Here is a 20,773-nt window from a genome sequence, read left to right on the forward strand (position 1 = left end):
ATACTATCACTCCACTTCCAGGTTAAAACAGGTCCATTTCAGGAAATTTGTATTACAGATCCTGTCTTGTCTGTACTTGACCGACCGCCGTCGCTGGGCTATAAAGGTGCAGGAGTAATGTGTGGCTCAGCTCTACTGCGTGGAGCTGAGGCTGAAACCATTCTCCCCCTTGGCTTCCCAGTCCCTGGGTAAAGCAGGCAGTGAAATCAAAGATCCCCACAACCTGGGACGTTCTCCTTTCTCACCCACCCCAGCCCGGGAGAAGACACAACAGCCAAAAACCTCCAGGACAAATGCAAGGAGCCTCAGGAAGCGAGACGAGTTCGGGGAAGTTAATGAAACACATTGGCCAAAATCACACCACGTGATCTTGCGTCACAAAGCGGAGGGCGGGGCGAATCTGTGGCACACAGCCTCACGTGACCTTTCCGGCGGGACTTCCATTTCAATTCTGCGGAAACAGACAGCCTGGGCTCCTGGTTTGGATCGTTCAATGCAGATTAAGTGAAGTCGACACATTTCTGCCGAGCCCAGATAGTTGGGAAACAAATGAGTTCCTGGCCCTCAGTTCGGGGCTCACGGCCAACATCGGATCTCCCCGCTCGGGATCGGTCTCAATACTCACCGATGGGAAAGTGATATCTTCGGCCCGCAGACAGTGATCCCGACGCAAGAGACGAAAGTCTTTCGCGAACACACAGCCGACCCACTTCAGCTCTGAGCGGAGAGGATAACACCGTCCACCTGGAGACTGTGAACATGCGCGAACAGATTGTTACATCATCGGGAGGCGGGGCCTCGGAAACAGACGCGCAGGTGCTACCCATCTGCGGTTACATGGGAGGGGCAAACGGGATCACGTGCAGGATTGGTGACAACTCCCCCCCCCCCTCCCCCAGGCAGAGACTCCAGCTACTCATTAGTCTGTGAAAAGAAGCAAATTTGCCGCTCACATCTCCTCTCACCTTAAATGTATTAGACATTTCAACCCCCAGGAAAAATATATCGTCTGTCCACTCTATCTATTCCTCTTGTCATCTTATAAACGTCCATCCAGTCTCACCCCTGCCTGCGCCGCTCTGGAGAAAACAACACAAGTTTGTCCAGCCTCTCGTTATAGCTCATGCCCTCTAATCCAGGCAGTGTCCTGGTAAACCTCTTCTGCGCCCTCTCCAAAGCCCCGACATCCTTCCGAGAATGGGGGCGACCAGAACTGTATGAAACACTCCAGATGTGGTATAACCTGTTTTGTAAAGCCTTGTTACGAACTGTAAAGTTTTAGAAACGAACCAGCAGCAATAGAGTTCACACTGGAGTCTGATTTTGATGTTAAAACCATTACCTTTATTAGTATATAGTAACAGGCTCGTAACAGCCGAAAAACAACTTCCCGACTTTTGAACTCAATGCTTCAACTAATAAAGACAACCATGTCATTTGCCTTCTTAACCACCCGATCAATCTGTGCAGTCTCTTTCAGGGAGCGATGAACTGGGAGTCCATGTTCCCTCTGATCATCGACACTGTTCAGTGTTTTGCATTTAACAGTGTACTGTCTCATACATTCGACCTACCGAGCTGACAAGATGATCATCACTAATCAAATCTCACTGAGATTTCTCAGGTCCTGTTGAATTTATTGCCAACTGCACAAGTGTGGGAAGGTACAGGTACAGAGAAAGACTGACTTGTGGCAACATCACAGGTAAGTACATTCATATAACACACAGAACACAAATTATACGGTTCTCTGTCAGTAACGATTTGTAAATATGTTTCATATCATTAACGTTATATAAAATACACTGTGTCATGATCAATATTAAAATGTGCATTTTGTCTCAAGAACAGACAGGGAAATGTTGAAGTTGGTCCCTGTCTCCATTCATCCTGTAATCCACAACCAGCTCCTTTGTTTTTGTCACAATGAGGGAGAGGTTGTTTTCTTGACACCACTGTGTCGGGGTGATGACTTCTTCTCTGTCGGCTGCCTCGTTATTATTTGAGATTAGGCCAGTCAGAGTAGTGTCGTCAGTAAATTTAATTAGCAGATTGGAGCTGTGGGTGGCGACACGTCATGGGAATACAGACAGTAAAGGAGGGTGCAAGGAGACACCCCTGTGGGATATGTCTGCTGAGGGTCAGCGAGACCCTGGTGAGGGAGCCCACTCTTACCACCTGCCGGCGATCTGACAGGAAGTCCAGGATCCAGCTACACAAGGCAGGGTGAAGACCGAGGTCTCTGAGCTTCTTGTCGATACTTCACGCCTTCGTATGGCTACTGCTCTGCCCATGACTGCAAGGAACTGCAGAGAACTTTGGAGAGCAGAGAACATCGGGGAAACAAGCCTCCCCTCCATGGACTCTTCCTTCACTTCCCCTGCCTCGGAAAAGCAGGCCATGTACTCAAAGACCCTCACAACCTGGACATTCTCGCTGCAAACCCGCTCCCCCATCGGGGCGAGATACAAAAGCCTTAAAGCGCGAACCACCCGGCTCAAGGACGGCTTCCTGTCTGTGGTCATAATCCAAAAGAATGATGAAATGGACTCGGCCTCACAATGTAACTCGCCGTGACCTCTGCAGCTATAATGCTTTGTTACATTGTTGTTTTGTCATTTTCATTTTTCATTTTTATAATCTTTTTTACCAGTACATAATCTTCTACAGCTATAGAATGAAACAAGACCAATGGATTAATATGTATAAAATTAATAAAGCTGAAGAAAAAAAGTAATCGCTAAATATAAAAATGGAAAATATATATAGGAAAAAGAAGGTAATAAAGAACCCCATCTAACTAGGGGGGAACCCACTAACTACAAAAAAGGGAAAAAACCCATTAGAAATCAACCCCCCCGGAGCAATACGTTTAGCCATCATCTAAATATAAAAATAGTATCATTGTAACGTTCTCGTTCGGGTGTAACAAATAACGCCGAATTAAACGTCGAGATAAACCACAGTCAATGAAAACCAGATCGCAGTAAGATTAACCATTTACTGTTCACTCTTCACATTAACATATGGTGAAAACTGTTGATAAAACAATACAAGATTGATACAGTATTTGTTCCTTTCTTAATATCACATTTCAATTGTAAGTACTTGTAAAAGTGACTATAACTACATTACATTAAGGTGCAGTATACAGGCAGAGTTTACCTACGCCATTGAGTACTTTAAATACACTTCAATGCAAACTATCCGCAACTCTTTAACTAACGAAAACATAAACATTATCGACCGTCGTTACTTTTAACAGGATCGGCGTTAACATCTTAGTTCAATATATCGATTATCTATTAACTTACAGCGTTGCTCCCAGTGTGATTTCTAATGCTTGCAAAACAACTTCTGCTCAGGTGTGCCTCGTGGTGAGCCCCCCACCCTCGCGTTAATCTCAAACCGGTATTTTCACACAAGACGCGGTGAAACCGGATGTGACGTCATCGCATGCCGATATTTTTTACAGGCAATGAATATACTTTAAACACTTCTAATTCTAACTAGAAAATACTAACAAATGAATTACTAAGCGAAAATATTATAAACTAAATAACTGTCAGAAAGAAAACACAATCATCAACCGCCATTTCATATTTATAAAAAAATAAAATTGGAAGGAAACCACATAGCATAATTCAAATTAAATGATAATATTTGGCAAAGAACCCCATCTTCTCTCAAAATCGAATCGAGGATCAAAAGTTCTCCTATTTTTTTTCAAACTAAGACATAAGATTCCTTGAGAAAACCAATCAATTAATGCAAGGGAAGAAGTATCTTTGTATTTTAATAAAATGGCCCTTCTTGTCAATAGTGTAACAAATGCAATTACAACTAGATCTGAAGATGAAATACCCTGAATATGATGTGGAACTATACCAAATAGAACAGTCAATCTATTAGGTTGTAAATTCATTTTCAGAGCTTCAGAACTTGTTGGAAATAAAGATTTCCAAAACGATTTCAATGATGAACATGCCGGAAATTATGTGACAAAGTAGCTACTTCAGTTTTACATCTATCACAGCATTTGTCTATACTACGAAATATTTTAGATAGTCTCTCCTTTGTTAAATAACAACAGTGAACAGTTTTAAATTGAATTAAACAATGGTTGGCACATATAGAAGAAGAATTTCCGTTTTTCAAAACTCGAAGCCAATCTTCATTAACAAAGGTCATAGTAAGTTCTCTCTCCCAATCTTGTTTAATCTTTAGTGATATGTTCTCTTTTTGTAACAAAAATAAGTTATACATTCTGCCAATGGAAACTTTCTCTAAGGGATTCAATTTCAAAATGGTATCTACCAAATCAGATTATTGTAAATATGGTAACTTAAGTAAGCATTGTTGTCAAAAATGTCGAAACTGAACATATTCCAAAAAATATGTATGAGCGAGAGAAAATTTGTTAATTAAATCTTCAAAGGTCATCAATCGACCATCACAAAATGAATCTGTAAAAGAATGGATCCCTTTATTGTTCCATAGGAGAAAAATAGGGTCAGTTGTTGAAGGTTTAAATGAAAAGTTTCGATATAAAAATCTAGACAACTGAATTGTTTCAAATTTAAAAAATTATGTAACTGAACCCAAATCCGTTGGAATAGTTTAAGAACCGGGTAAAGATTTAAATTTGGAATTTTAGAGAGCTATAAAGCTAATGGAGCTCCTAACATTGAAGTTAAATGAAATTGTTTATCAGCTTTTAATTCCAAATCAACCCATAATGGTTTTTGTTTCTTATTAAGCCAATATAACCAAAAACATAATTGTCTAATATTCACAGCCCAATAATATAGTCTTAAATTAGGAAGAGCAAGTCCACCATCTATTTTAGATTTTTGTAAATTATACTTATTAATTCTTGGTCTCTTATTATTCCAAATAAAGGAAGAAATAAGAGAGTCAATTTGATCGAAATTTTTTTTAGTTAAAAAGATAGCTATACCAACCAAGTCAGTAAGGGGATTTGGGTCAAATTGGACCCTAAAAAGTTGTGAAAAGGTATGGAATACTTCCCGCCAAATCTTTTCAATTGTAGGGCAAAACCAAAACATATGCATTAAAGAGGCATCAGCAGAGTTGCATTTATTACAAAGTGGAGAAACATTCGGGTAAAAACTGGAGAGCTTCTGTTCAGAATCGTAAGCTCTATGAACCACTCTAACTTGTAGAAGAGAATGACGAGCACAGAAAGATGATTTATTAACCCGTTTAAGAATTCTATTCCATCTATCATCAGAAATCTGACAGTTTAGGTCATCCTCCCAAGCTCTTTTTATTTTATCAAAGAAGTCTTGTCTGGAATCAATCAACAAGTTATAGATACCGGTAAAAGAACCATTTACAAAAGCGTCCTGGTAAACCTCTTCTGCGCCCTCTCCAAAGCCCCGACATCCTTCCGAGAATGGGGGCGGCCAGAACTGTATGAAACACTCCAGACTAACTAGTTTTATAAAACTGTGTTACGAACTGAAACGTTTTAGAAACGAACCAGCAGCAATAGAGTTCACACTGGAGTCTGGTTTTGATGTTAAAACCATTCTCTCTATTAGCATCTAATTACAATATAGTAACTTAATGAAATAAAGGACAGTTAACAGTTTTATCTGTATATATGTGTAAATATAATTCCCAGACTATCGAGCCTGAGGGAACAAAGCTCAGAGTCTTGAGATGGTAAAGTAGGAAAGTTCAGTAATCCCGGAATAAATGACGGGAGAGAAATATTTGTAATCCAGGGTGAAACGTAGAGAAAAGGCCGTTACATCAAAATAACCGTCGACGAAGTTCTTATCCGTTGAATCCGTCCACATACGAGTTATCAGCGAAAGTGACCTGTCACAGGAATACCGTCCTCCAGGGGTTGCTATACATCATCCCCAGGCAAGGGTTAACACAAGATATTCCACAATCCACTCCTATGGATTATACGAAGTGACAGCCACAAACATTCGTTGTGGTTCCGTGTACCGATGATCAAACCACTCTTGTGGGCCGAGGAGACTTTCAACCCTCAGCTGCGACTAACTGAAGCGATCAGCGTGTTTCTCTCTCTCTCTCTCTCTCTCTCTCTCTCTCTCTCTCTCTCATCGTTCAGTCCACAGTCAGCGCTGTCAGCCTGTGACTGACGTCATAGTCCCGCCTCCTCACGCCGGCGCTCTTAAAAAAACAGTCACAGTACGACCGCAGGCTCGTAACAGCCGCAACACAACTTCCCGACTTTTGAACTCAGTGCTTCAACTAATTGGAGAGTTAGAACACACAGATGCCTATATTGATGACTTAGTCACAGGGAGTGACACTTGGGAAGAGCATATCTGTGCAGTGGAGAAGCTGTTTGACAGGCTTTCCCAGGCCAGTCTTATGGTTAACTTAGCTAAGAGTGAATATGGCCATGCCACTGTAACCTGTCTTGGCTATGTTGTAGGTCAAGGCAAGTTGGCTCCTGTTCAGGCAAAACTCCAGGCAATTTCACAAGTTCCTATTCTGACTGCTAAGAAGGCTGTTAGAAGGTTTCTGGGAATGGATGGATATTACCGTAAGTTCTGTAAAAACTGCTGCTATCGCTCTTCCTCTGACTAATCTCCTGAAGAAGGGTGAACAGTTTGTTTGAACCGAGCCTCGTCAGGAGGCATTTGGTCGATTTTAAATTATTATGTGAGATTAGGCCAATGAATGTAGTGCTGTCGGTAAATTTAAATAGCAGATTGGAGCTGTGGGTGGCAGCACAAGTCATGGGTGCACAGAGAGTAAAGGAGAGGGACAACCCTCTGGGGTATTTGTGTAGGTACCTGGATGGTAGGGGTATGGGAGTGGGCAATTTAAATAGTTTAGCACAAACTAGATGGCCCAAATGGCCTGTTTCTGTGTTGTACCTTTCTACAAGAACCTGAAATATTACAAAAAATCACTCTAAGATCTTTTAACAGCTGTGTAGACCAACCATTCATTTCTGCAGGATTTTTTTATATGGCTTTAAAATTGTGGTTAATAATACATAAAAGAAGATCCCAGCTGCATGTCAAGAAAGACTGTTTGTGTGAGACTGTTTCAGTTACTGTGGGGTCAGGGACCCATGCTGCTCAGCAGGAACAGGGAATAATACCAATGGAGAGAGTCAGACTGAACCAGGTCACAGATTGGAGATGGCAGAAATGCTCCATTCTTATAGAGACAGGAAGAGCATCAGGGAATTGATGGTCATTCCAGACACCAGCACTCTGTGCGCAGTCAGGAGACGATTTCTCCGTCCAACTTGGGTAGAACCTCACTGTAACAGTGTGATACAAATTAAACAAATAATCTCATCTGTAATGTTGTCCTAAACCCATTGATGGATTTTGTAAATCGTTTTACAGGTTAAAAATGAGAAGGAATTTGTCTGCAGGCAGCTCAAACACGACACGCCCGTTTTGTTGTCTCTGTCCCGATATTTAAGAAGTGGAGCAAGGGATTGAATCGACCATTCCTCATTTGACCAACCGTCATTTTGCACAGGAGAAAGGCCGTTCACCTGCTCAGACAGTGGGAGTGGATTCACTCAGTTATCACAATTGAAGGTACATCAACAAGTTCACATTGGCCAAGGCCATTCATCTGTTCTGCGTGTGTGAGAAAGGATTCATTTGGTCTTTCCACCTGTGGACACGCCAGTCAGTTCACACCACACTGGGCAGAGGCTGGTCATCTGTTGAACTTCTGGGAAAGGATTCACTCAGTCATCTGACCTAATGGCTCACCAGCGAGTTCACACTGGGGAGAAGCCATTCACCTGCTCAGAATGTGGGAAGGGATTCACTGAGTCGTCCACCCTACTGGTACATCAGCGAGTTCACACTGGGGAGAAACCGTTCTCCTGCTCAGAATGTGGGAAGAGTTTCACTCAGTTATCCACCCTACAGAGTCACCAGCGAGTTCACACTGGGGAGAAACCGTTCCCGTGCTCAGAGTGTGGGAAGAGATTCACTCAGTCATCCACCCTACAGAGACACCAGCGAGTTCACACTGGGGAGAAGCCATTCACCTGCTCAGTCTGTGGGAAAAGATTCACTGATTCATCCACCCTACAGAGACACCAGCAAATTCACACTGGGGAGAAGCCGTTCACCTGCTCAGTGTGTGGGGAGAGATTCACTCAGTCATCCACCCTACAGAATCACCAGCGAGTTCACACTGGGGAGAGGCCGTTCATCTGCTTAGACTGTAGGAAGAGATTCACTCATTTATCCAGCCTACAGAGACATCTGCAAATTCACACTGGGGAGAAGCCGTTCAGCTGCTCAGTCTGTGGGAAGGGATTCACTCAGTCGTCCACCCTACTGAGTCACCAGCGAGTTCACACTAGGGAGAAGCCGTTCACCTGCTTAGACTGTGGGAAGGGATTCATTTATTTATCCAGCCTACAGAGACATCAGCAAGTTCTCACTGGGGAGAAGCCATTCACCTGCTCAGTATGTGGGAAGAGATTCACTCAGTTATCCACCCTACAGAGTCACCAGCGAGTTCACACTGGGGAGAAACCGTTCCCGTGCTCAGAGTGTGGGAAGAGATTCACTCAATCATCCACCCTACAGAGACACCAGCGAGTTCACACTGGGGAGAAGCCGTTCACCTGCTTAGACTGTGGGAAGGGATTCATTTATTTATCCAGCCTACAGAGACATCAGCGCGTTCACACTGAGGAGAAGCTGTTCACCTGCTCAGAATGTGGGATAGCATTCACTCAGTCATCCCAACTACTGGCACACCAGTCAGTTCACAATGGGGAGTGGCCGTTGTTATGAATCCCTAGGTTTCGTTTGCTGTAGGCTATTTTAAGAGAGGCTATTCAGTCTGACTTGCAGCTTGTTTAGTTTTAACCAAGGACACAGACACCCAGAGTCAGACGGAGATGAAGGAGGTAAAATGGAAGAATCGAAACCAGGGAACTAATGGCCAAGGGTCACAGTTTGGAACTTTCCTATGCCCACAAGGGTGGGCTAATCATCGATTCACCGTACATCGAAAGTGTGGTGGTCACCTTGTTGAATCCATAGGAGTGGATCTGATTTGGGGATCCTGTGAAGACTGCTGATGTGTTAACCCTTGCCTGGGTGTGGTGTGGTAATTCACTTGAAGATGATACCCCTTGTGACAAGTCACTTTGGGTGATAATTAGTATGTGAGATTTTGGAATGACGACAGATAAAATCTTCAGCAACTGTTCTCTCATTTTACCACCGTGGAACCTGAGAAATTTGACATAATTGCATTCTCTCAATATTTACCCTGGATTACAAATATCTCTCTCATCACCTATTCTGTGAATGAACTGAAGTTTCCTACTTTACCATCTCAAGATTCTAAGCCTTGATTCCCCCGAGCTCAATAGTTTGGGCAACACACAAAATGCCGGTGGAACACAGCAGGCCAGGCAGCATCTATAGAGAGAAGCACTCTCGACGTTTCGGGCCGAGTCCCTTCGTCAGGACTAACTGAAAGGAAAGATAGTAAGAGATTTGAAAGTTGGAGGGTGAGGGGGAAATGTGAAAGATAGAACACCGGAGGGGGTGGGGTGAAGCTGAGAGCTGGAAATGTGATTGGCAAAAGGGATACAAAACTGGAGAAGGGACAGCATCATGGGACGGGAGGCTTCGGGAGAAAGAAAGGGGGAGGGGAACGCCAGAGGGAGTTGGAGAACAGGCAGAGTGATGGTTAGAGAAAGAGGGAACAAAAAATCTAAATATATCACGGATGGGGTGAGAAGGTGAGGAGTGGTGTTAACGGAAGTTAGAAAAGTCAATGTTCATGCCATCAGGTTGGAGGCTACCCAGCCGGTAGATAGGGTGTTGTTCCTCCAAACTGAGTGTGGCTTCATCTTGACAGTAGAGGAGGCCATGGCCTATTCTGCTTTGATAGTTGATGAAGCAGCTGATTACGACATAGTGAAACAGGCTGTGCTCAAAGCTTACGATTTGGTCCCAGAATCATACAGGACAAAATTTGGAAATTGGAGGAAATTTGTGAATCAGACTTATCTGGCATTTGCTTCTCAGAAGTCTGTGTGTTTTGACCACTGGTGCACGTATAAAAATATAAGTGATGATTTTATAGAGAGAAGGAGTTGGTTTTAATTGAAGAATTCGACAGGTGCGTCCCTGATGACATAAAGAGATATTTAGATGAAAAGGATGCTGCCACATTGCAGGAGTCTGCTAGATTAGCAGATGAGTTTGCTTTAACTCATAAGGTTAAGTTTACCCCGAATAAGAGCTTCCAAAAGAATAGCAAGAATCACCAGGGCAAAGCAGAAATTAAAGTTTGGACTAGTGATAAGAGTAAGGATGAAGGGAAGCAGTTGAAGGAGAAATATTCTGGTCTTACTTGTTACTGTTGTAAGAAAGCTGGTTATGTGATGGATAATTGTTCTGTCCTGAAGAATAAAAAGGTAAAGGAGGCAGTCCCAAATGCCTGTGTTGAAGCTTCTATAAACCCAGAGGGTTCTGAACATTCTGTTGAGGCTCAGTTAAGGTCTGAGAGGTCTGACAGAGTTAAGAAGGGTTCGAACATTTTATGTCAGATGGGATTGTATTAGTAAATGAATCGGTACCAGTGAAAATTCTGAAAAGAGGATGCTATCCAAGTTACTGGGGCTTCTCAGTCACTCATTCTAGGAGGCTGTGGTGGCCAGTGCTATAATATTTGCTGTTGTGTACTGGGGCAGCAGGCTAGGGTAGCAGACACCAACAGAATCAACAAACTCATTCGTAAGGCCAGTGATGTTATGGGGGTGGAACTGGACTCTCTGACGGTGGTGTCTGAAAAGAGGATGCTGTCCAAGTTGCATGCCATCTTGGACAATGACTCCCATCCACATCCATAATGTACTGGTTAGGCACAGGAGTACATTCAGCCAGAGACTCATTCCACCAAGATGTAACACAGTGTCATAGGAAGTCATTCTTACCTGTGGCCATCAAACTTTACAACTCCTCCCTCGGAGTGTCAGACACCCAGAGCCAATAGGCTGGTCCTGGACTTATTTCCACTTGCATGATTAACTTATTATTATTTAATTATTTATGGTTTTATATTGCTATATTTCTTCACTATTCTTGTTGGTGTGGCTGTAACCAAACCCAATTTCCCTTGGGATCAATAAAGTATGTCTGTCTGTCTGTACGTTAGACAGCGTTCTAAAGTTTGGTGATGAGACTGACTCTGCTGAGGTAAATCTTATTAAAGACATTCGCGGCAGCATAATTTCTGTGCCATTGCACAAGGTAACTTTACTGTCAGGGTTGGTTTCGGGACCTGTTGAGATCGGATTATGCTCCAGTTTACCGGTGGAAGATGTTACTTTGCTGTTAGGGAATGACCTGGCAGATAGTAAAGTTGTTCCTGCAGTGCTGTTGACAACTAAGCCAACCACTGACGACCCACAGATGGATTTTAACATTTATCCTTCCTGCGCAGTAACTCGAAGTATGGCTAAAATGTCTGCCGACGCAGACAGTTCTGTGCAGCATGATTCTGATATCCATGATAGCCAAAATCTGGATTCCGGTTATGATGACTTGTCAGGGACTTCTCTGCCTTCATTGTTTCAACAGGGTTCAGGTAGTAAGTCTGATGAGAAAGATTTATCCCTGTCTAGGAAGGAGATTATAGCAGAACAGAACCGAGACCCTGAGATTGAAGCTTTAAAAGAAACAGCTCTCTCAGATGATGAGATTAAAAAAGTGCCAGTTGGATTTTATCTCAAGGATGGAGAGTTAATGAGGAAGTGGAGGCCACCTGCTATACCAGCGAGTGAGGAATGGGCAATTGTTCACCAAATTGTAGTTCCTGAGGTTTATAGGACTGAAAATTTAACTTTGGTCCACACTATACCCTTACGTCGGCATTTTGGAGTGAATAAAACTAAACAGGATTATCAAAAAATGTTACCGGCCTAATTTGAGGACAGATGTTGTGACCTTTCGCAGAAGCTGTCACTCTTGTCAACTTGTGGGTAAACCTAATCAGGTCACCCCAGTGGCCCCACTGCAGCCTAAACCTGCATTCAGTGACTCCTCTTCAAAATTTATAGTGGATTGTGCTGGCCCTTTGCCAAAGACTAAAGCTGGCCATCAGTATCTGCTAACTATTATGTGTACTGCATTCAGATTCCCAGAGGCAATACCTCTCAGGAATATTAAAGCTAAAACTGTGGCAAAGGCTGTTACCAAATTTTTTACTTTTTCTGGTTTGCCTAAAGAAATCCAGTCTGAACAAGGAAGTAATTTTACATCTGGATTATTCCAGCAGGGAGTTTATGAACAGGGAACTAAACAAATTACATCATCTGCATACCATCCAGAATCACAAGGGGCTTTTGAAAGATTTCATTCTGCCCTCAAAACCATGATTAAGACATATTGTGTTGAAAATGGAAAAGACTGGAATGAAGGAATACATTTGCTTTTGTTTGCAGTAAGAGAGTCAGTACAGGAATCACTGGGATTTACTCCATTTGAGCTTGTATTTGGTTGTAGAGTGAGGGAACCTTTGACCTTGTTAAAGAACATAGGATTAATGGGGATGTACATATTAAGTTGTTAGACTATGTTTTGAAGATCAAAGATAAACTACTCCACACCTGAGGTCTAGCGAGACAAAACTTAAAGATTTCTCAGAACAAAATGAAGTGTTGGTTTGATAGGAGGGCTTGGGAAAGAAAATACCAGGTGGGGGATAAGGTGCTTACCTTATGTTGAAGAATGTTGACAAATCCACCTCAGGCGAATCTCAATGGACCGTATGAAATGGTCTCTCAAATTAATGATCTGAGTTGTGTTATTAAAACACCCGACCAATGTAAACTAACACAAGTGGTACATATAAATATGATACAGACTTATTTTGAAAAGCAGGCACCATCTGTGAGTGTTGTTGTCAAATCATATGAATCTGGCAACCCTGAGAATGAAACAGTTGACTCGTCTGAGACTTTTCACAAGCCAAACGTGGTCCTAGTTAGGCTAATGAACTCGGTTGTTCTGGAAAACATTGATAACAAGTTGGCTCATCTGCAGCCAAAGCAACAACAATAGCTGAAGGAATTAATTCTGGGGTTTAAAAATGTATTTCCCGTTGTTCCCAAGCAACCCACGGTCGCAGTACATAACGTAGATAATGGTCAAGCCAAACCGCTTAAACAACACCCATATTGCATGAATGCAGAAAAGTGTAAATTGCCTGAGCAGGGAATTGAATATATACTGGAAAATGGTATTATTAGTCCTTTAGCAGCAGATTGCTCACCCTGTGTTATTGTGCTCAAACCTGATCATAGTGTTAGATTTTGCACTGATTATAGGAAGGTAAATGCAGTAACAAAAGCAGATGCCCATCCTATCCCTAGGGTGGATGATTGCATCGATAAGGTTGGAAAAGCTAAATTTCTTACAACGATTGATCTGTTGAAAAGGTATTGGTGTGTTCCATTGATGGACAGAGGTACAGAAATTTCTGCATTTGTGACACCATCTGGTTTGTGTGAATACAATGTTTTACCTTTTGGAAGGAAAAATGCTCCAGGAACATTCCAGAGAATGAATGATCCTGTAATTCGAGGATTAGAACACACAGATGCCTATATTGATGACTTAGTTACAGGGAGTGGCACTTGGGAAGAGCATATCTCTGCAGTAGAAAAGCTGTTTGACAGGCTTTCCTAGGACAACCTTACAGTTAACTTGGCTAAGAGTGAATTTGGCAATGCCACTGTGACCTGTCTTGGCTATGTTGTAGGTCTAAGCAAGTTGGCTCCTGTTCGGTCAAAAGTCCAGGCAATTTCATAAGTTCCTATTCTGTCTGCTGAGAAGGTTCTTACAAGGTTTCTGGGAATGGATGGATATTATCGTAAGTTCTGTAAGAACTTTGCTGCTATCGCTCTTCCTCTGACTAATCTCCTGAAGAAGGTTGAAAAGTTTGTTTGGACCGAGCCTTGTCAGGAGGCATTTGATTGATTGAAAGTTATTATTTGAATTTAGGCCAATCAATGTAGTGTTGTCATCACATTTAATTAGCAGATTGGAGCTGTAGGTGACAGCACAAGTCATGGGTGCACAGAAAGTAAAGGACAGGGCCAAAGAGACAACCCTGTGGGTTATGCGTCCTGAGGGTCAGAGAGACAGGAGATGGAGCCCACTCTTACTACCTGCCGGCGATCTGACAGGAAGTCCAGGATCCAGCTACACAAGGCAGGGTGAAGGCCGATGTCTCTGAGCTTCTTGTCGATACTTCACGCCTTCGTATGGCTACTGCTCTGCCCATGACTGCAAGGAACTGCAGAGAACTTTGGAGAGCAGAGACCATCAGAGAAACAAGCCACCACTCCATGGACTCTTCCTACATTCCCCTGCCTCACACACACACACACACACACACACACACACACACACACACACACACACACACACACACACACACACACACACACACACACACAATCATTGCTAACCTGTTTGATATATCTGCATTTATATTGCTGTATAGCGTAGTTACTAATAAAGGGAATGTAGAGAGAAGGCAATTACGAAGAATTCCACACACATTCCACGCTGGGTGAACGAAATAACAGTCGCCAAAGATCTTATCCGTCGATTAGTTCCGAAATCCACTTAGAAATATCACCAGGTGACAGTCACAGGAATATCGTCTTCAAGTGATTACCACAGAACACCCCGATTCCAGGTAAGGGCCAACAGAAGTGATACCACTGGATACTCCAGCAAATCCACACATATGGATGATACGAACTGACAGTCACACATCCGTTGTGCACTGCGTGCCGATGATGAGATCAACCGTACCTTTTGGGCATGGAAGAGTTGCAGCCTATAGCAGTCACACGCTGAAGTTCCAACAGCTTGTCTCCCTCTCCCTCTCCCGCTCCCGCTCCCTCAGGCTGCCGCAGCTTGAGTCTGACGTCACAGACCCGCCTCACTCAGGCACTTAAAGCGACACTCACAGTAAACGAACCTGCGGTCTCGTTACACAACGCACCTCTAAAGTCTGACAGCAGACTAGCGAGTGAATCTTCGATGGTGCAGGGTCACAAACAAAAGAGTTGCCAGCTTGAATCAGGGGCTCCAGAGAGAAATGGGGTCCAGAGGAGGAGGACGAATAAGACCAGCAGGATGTGGTTAAAAGTGAAAGATGTGACAGCAACCTCATGCCATCTTTTAGCCATCCTGATTGATTTCTTATGTGTTCTCTTGCATTTCTTATACTCCATAAGAAACTGACTGCCTATCCCTGATATGCAATTCCATTTTGTGCTTTACCAGGGTCTTGCAGGGATTGCAATCTCTTGCAATCCAAGTTTCCCTACAGTTTCTATCTTTACCTTTTATTCTGACATACCCGCTTACTACTTTCAAAATTTCACTTTGAAGGCCTCCCATTTACCAAGCACACCTTTGCCATAAAGCAGCCTGTCCCAGTCCACAGATGCCAGATCCTAGTGTTGATTCTAGGTGTTGATCCATGCCCTGAACACATCCACCTTTCCTACGCTGCTCCTTGTATTGAAATATACAGGGCTCAGCATATTCACTGCACCATGCTCAACGTTTTCATTCCAGACTTTGTCTGAGGCCTGAACAACATCTGTCTCCACAACCTCTCCAATACCCGTTCTGTTATTCAGGCTCCCATTCCCCCTGCAACTTTAGTTTAACCCCTCCCCCCACCCCCAACCACTCCAACCTCCCAGCATTGAGCTCTATCACACCTTTGGCTTTCCTCTCCCAGACCAATAAAAAGGAGGTGCATACCAGGTACAGGCAGATAGGAACAAATGAGGTACTTATGAAATACAGGAAATTCAAGTGAACACTTATGGAAGAAATAAAGGCATGAGGTTTCCCCAGCAGACAAGGTCAAGGAGAATCCTCAGGGATTCTGCAGATATGTTAAGAGCAAAAAGATTGCAAGGGAAAAAATTAATTCTCTGGAAGATCAGAATGGTAATCCATATGAAGGGATAACATAGACTTGGGGAGATTTTTTTTTTTTTGCATCCGTATTTACTCAAGAGATGAACACCGAGTCTATAGAAGTGAGGCAAAGCCGCATCAACTTCATGGACCCTGTACAGATTACAGAGGTGGAGGGGTTTGAGGCAAATTAGTGTGGATCAATCCCCAGGGCCTGACAATTTGTTCACTAGGACCCTGCGGAAGACAAGTGTAGAAGTTATTGGTGCCTTAGCACAGATATTTAAATCATCCCTAGTGACAGGTGAGGTACTGGAGGATTAGAGGACAGACAATATTGTTCTGCTGTTCAAGAAAGGCTGTAAAAATGAACTAGGAAATTATACGTGGGTGGGCTTGACATCAGAACTGGGAAAGTTATTGGAATGTGGGTCCAGGAACCAGGTATATACTGTAAGTATTTGGATAGGTGTGGACTGATAAAGTATAGACAGCATGGCTGTCGCCAATCTTATAAGGCCTCTCGAGGAAGTTATCAGGGAAGTGGATGAAGGCAAGGCAGTGGATGTTGTCTACATGGACTTCAGCAAGGCACTTGACAAAGTCTCATATGGGAGGTTGGTCAAGAAGGTTCAGTCACTCAGCATTCACGATGAGACAGTAAATTGGATGAGACACTGTCTTTGGGAGAAGTCAGAGTGTGGTAGCAGATGGTTGCCCCTCTGACCGGAGGCCTGTGGCTAGTGGTTACCACAGGGATCAGTACTGGAACTGTTGTTGTTTGTCATCTATATCAGTAATCTGGATGATAGTGTGGTTAACTGAATCAGCAAATTTGTGGATGACAACAAGACTGGGGGTTCAGCGGAGTGCAAGAAGACTATCATGGCTTGCAGTGCGATCTGGACCAGGTGGGAAAATGGTTTTAGAAATGGAAAATGGAATTTAATGCAGTCCAGTGTGAGTTGTTGTACTACCAAGGGAGATCTTTCAGAGTGAATGGTCGGGCACGGAGGAGTGTTGTAGAAGAAAGGGACCTGGGAATACAAGTCGTTAATTCACTGGAAGTGGTATCACAGGTAGATAGGGATGGAAAGAATGATTTCAGCCCATTGCCCTTCATGAACCAAAGTACTGATAACAATAGATGGATGTTCGGTTGACTTCTAGAAGACATTGGTGAGGCCTAATTTGGAGTATTGTGTACAGTTTTGGTCACCTACCTACAGGAAAGTTGTAAAAGAAGTTCAGAGATTTCAGAGAAAATTCACAAGGATGTTGCCATGTCTGGAGGATTTGGGTTAAAGAAAATATTGAACAAATCCGGACTTTATTCCTTGGAATGCAGATGATTGAGGGGAGATTTGATTGTGATAGAGAGGCACAGATAGTGTTAATGCAAGCTGGCTTGTTCCATGAAGATTGGGTGGGACAACAACCAGAGGCCATGGGTTCAGGGTGAAAGGTGAAATGTTAAGGGGAACATGAGGGGAATCTTCTTCACATAGACGGTCATCCGGGTGTGGAATGAGCAGCCAGCACAAGTGGTGCATGCGAGCTCGACTTCAACATTTAAGAGGTTTGTGTTGGTACCTGGATGGCAGAGGTGTGGGAGTGGGCTGTTTAAATAGTTCAGCACAAACTAGATGGCCCAAAGGGCCTGTTTCTATGTTGAAATTTTCTATGATTGTGACAAGAACCTGAAATAATACAAAAATTCACTCTAACCCCTTTTGACAGCTGTGTGAACCAACCAGTCATTTCAACAGGAATTTTTATGTGGCGTTAAAACTTGCACTTTAAGTTAATAATACATAAAAGAAGATCCCAGCTGCAAGTCAAGAAAAACTATTTGTGTGAGAGTGTTTCAGTTACTGTGGGGCCAGGAACCCATGCAGCTCAGTGGGAACAGGGAATAATACCAATGGAGAGAGTCAAACTGAGCCAGGACACAGATTGGAGACGGCAGAAATGCCCCATTCTTATAGAGACAGGAAGAGTATCAGGGAATTAATGGTCATTCCAGATACCAAGACTCTGCCCAGTCAGGAGTTGATTTCTCTGTCCAGCTTGGGTAGAACCTCACTGTATCAGTGTGATACCAGATCAAACCTTGGCAACTCAAGTAATCTCATCTGAAATGTTGTCCTACACCCATTGATGGAGTTTGTAAATCTTTTTACAGGTTAAAAATGAGAAGGAATTCGTCTTCAGGAAGCTCAAACACGGCACAACAGTTTTGTTGTCTCTGCCTAGATATTTAAGAAGTGGAGCAAGGGATCCAATTGACCACCCTTCCTGCTCAGACTGTGGGGAGGGATTCACTCGGTCATTTGACCAACTTGCACGCCTGAAATTTACACAGGAGAAAGGCCTTTCACCTGCTCAGACAGTGGGAATGGATTCACCCGGTCATCACAACTGAAGGTACATCAGCAAGTTCACACTGGGACAAGGCCATTCACCTGTTCTGTGTGTGAGAAATGGTTCAGTCGGTCTTCCCACCTGTGAACACACCAATCAGTTCACACCACACCGGGCAGAGGCTGGTCAACTGCTGAATTTCTGGGAAAAGGATTCACTCAGTCATCTGACCTGATGGCTCACCAGCGAGTTCACACTGGGGAGAAGCCGTTCACCTGCTCAGAGTGTGGGAAAGGATTTACACAGTCATCTACCCTACTGGTACATCAGCGAGTTCAAACTGGAGAGAAGCCGTTCACCTGCTCAGTCTGTGAGAAGGGATTCACTCAGTTAGTTACCCTACAGAGACACCAGCGAGTTCACACTGGGGAGAAGCTGTTCACCTGCTCAGAGTGTGGGAAAGGATTTACACAGTCATCTACCCTACTGGTACATCAGCGAGTTCACACTGGGGAGAAGCTGTTCACCTGTTCAGTCTGTGAGAAGGGATTCACTCAGTTAGCTACCCTACTGAAACACCAGCGAGTTCACACTGGGGAGAGGCCGTTCAGCTGCTCCGAATGTGGGAAGGGATTCACTCAGTCATCCCACCTACGGAGTCACCAGCGAGTTCACTCCGAGGCGAAGCCATTCACCTGCTCAATTTGTGGAAAGGGATTCACTCAGTCATCTACCCTGCTGGTACATCAGCAAGTTCACACTGGGGAGAAGCCGTTCACCTGCTCAGTCTGAGGGAAGGGATTCACTCAGACATTCACCCTACAGAGACATCAACGAGTTCACACTAGAGAAAGGCCATTCACCTGCTGAGAATGTGGGAAAGGATTCACTCAATCATCCCACCTACTGGCACACCTGTCAACTCACAATGGGGAGTGGCCATTGTTATGAATCTCTAGGTTTTGTTTGCTGTGGAGAGAGAGAGAGAGAGAGAGAGAGAGATGAAGAAGGCAAATGTGTCTGACTTGCAGCTTGTTTACATCGCGAGCAGCTTGTTTAGTTTTAACCGAGGACACAGACAATCAGAGACAGACGGAGACGAAGGAGGAAAAATGGAAGAATTGAAACCAGGGTCACTGTTTGTAACTTTCCTTTGCCCACAAGGGTGGACAAATTATCGATTCACCGTACATCGAATGTGTGGTTATCACCTCATTTGATCCATAGCAGAGGATTCTGATTTGGGGTATCCTGTGGAGACCACTTATGTGTTAACCCTTGCCTGGCTGTGGTGTGGTAGTTCACTTGAAGATGATACCCCTTATGACAAGTCACTTCGGGTGATAATTAGTATGTGGATTTGGAAGGATGACAGATAAAATCTACAGCGACTATTGGTCTCGTTTTACCACCATGGAACCTGCGGAATACGACATAATGGCCTTCTCTCAACATTTACCCTGGATTACAAATATCTGTCTCTCATCACTTATTCTGTTGTTGAACTGAACTTTCATACTTTACCATCTCAAGACTCCAAGCCTTGTTTCCCCCGAGCTCAATAGTTTGGGAGTTTTATTTCTACAGATTTATACACATAACTCTCATGAGGAAATCTGTAGATGCTGGAAATTCAAACAACACACACAAAATGCTGGTGGAACCCAGCAGGCCAGGCAGTATCTATAAGGAGAAGAAATGTCGATGTTTCAGGCTGAGACCCTTCGTCAGGATTAACTGAAAGGAAAGATACAAAGAGATTTGAAAGTAGTGGGGGGAGGGTGAAATGCGAAATGATAGGAGAAGACTGGAGGTGATGGGATGAAGCTAAGAGCTGGAAAGGTGATTGGTGAAAGTGATACAGAGCTGGAGATGGGAAAGAATCATTGGACAGGAGGCCTCAGGAGAAAGTAAGGTGCGGGGGAAGCACCAGAAAGACATGGAAAACAGGCAAACAATTAAATATGTCAGTGATGAGCTAAGAAGTGGAAGAGGGGCGTTAACGAAAGTTAGAGAAGTCAATATTCATCCCATCAGGTTGGAGGCTACCCAGCCGGTATATAAGGTGTTGTTCCTCCAACCTGAGTTTGGATTAATTTTGACAGTAGAGGAGGCCATGGATAGACATATCAGAATGGGAATGGGATGTGGAAATAAAATGTGTGGCCATTGGGAGTAGTCTGTTGCTGCTGGTTCTTTTTTAAAGCGTTGTGGTTTGTAACAAAGTGGGGCCTGCGTCTGGGATATGAACAAATTTAAGGATTGATATAATATCGATTTCATTGGATAAATCCCTTTTGATTTATTTGTGCGTGGAAAATCAGCAGCAATGGATGTTGATAGATATCTGGAAATGTGAACCTCTCAGGCATTAGAAGACACCAGAAGGATTGAGTTATTGAGTATTGCTGAAGTGTTAATGCTTGCTA

At 43.5% G+C, this 20,773-nt stretch overlaps 1 protein-coding gene and 1 pseudogene across 7 annotated transcripts in view; one reads left to right on the forward strand and one right to left on the reverse strand.

Annotated features, from left to right (window-relative positions):
• LOC132388978 (zinc finger protein 229-like) overlaps positions 1-4,311 on the reverse strand; it is a 38,917-nt gene extending 34,606 nt beyond the window's left edge. For 6 of the 7 annotated variants that reach the window (XR_009510387.1, XR_009510384.1, XR_009510380.1 and 3 more), the window contains exon 1: positions 626-4,311. The gene's annotated coding sequence lies outside the window, so the exon portion shown is untranslated. The remainder of the gene's footprint in view (positions 1-625) is intronic. The other variant, XR_009510381.1, reaches the window with a different exon arrangement.
• LOC132388981 (zinc finger protein 850-like) overlaps positions 1-11,423 on the forward strand; it is a 69,917-nt pseudogene extending 58,494 nt beyond the window's left edge.
• Positions 11,424-20,773: the final 9,350 nt, after the last annotated feature.

Source organism: Hypanus sabinus, unplaced genomic scaffold, assembly GCF_030144855.1.
Source record: "Hypanus sabinus isolate sHypSab1 unplaced genomic scaffold, sHypSab1.hap1 scaffold_447, whole genome shotgun sequence".
Lineage (NCBI taxonomy): Eukaryota > Metazoa > Chordata > Chondrichthyes > Myliobatiformes > Dasyatidae > Hypanus > Hypanus sabinus.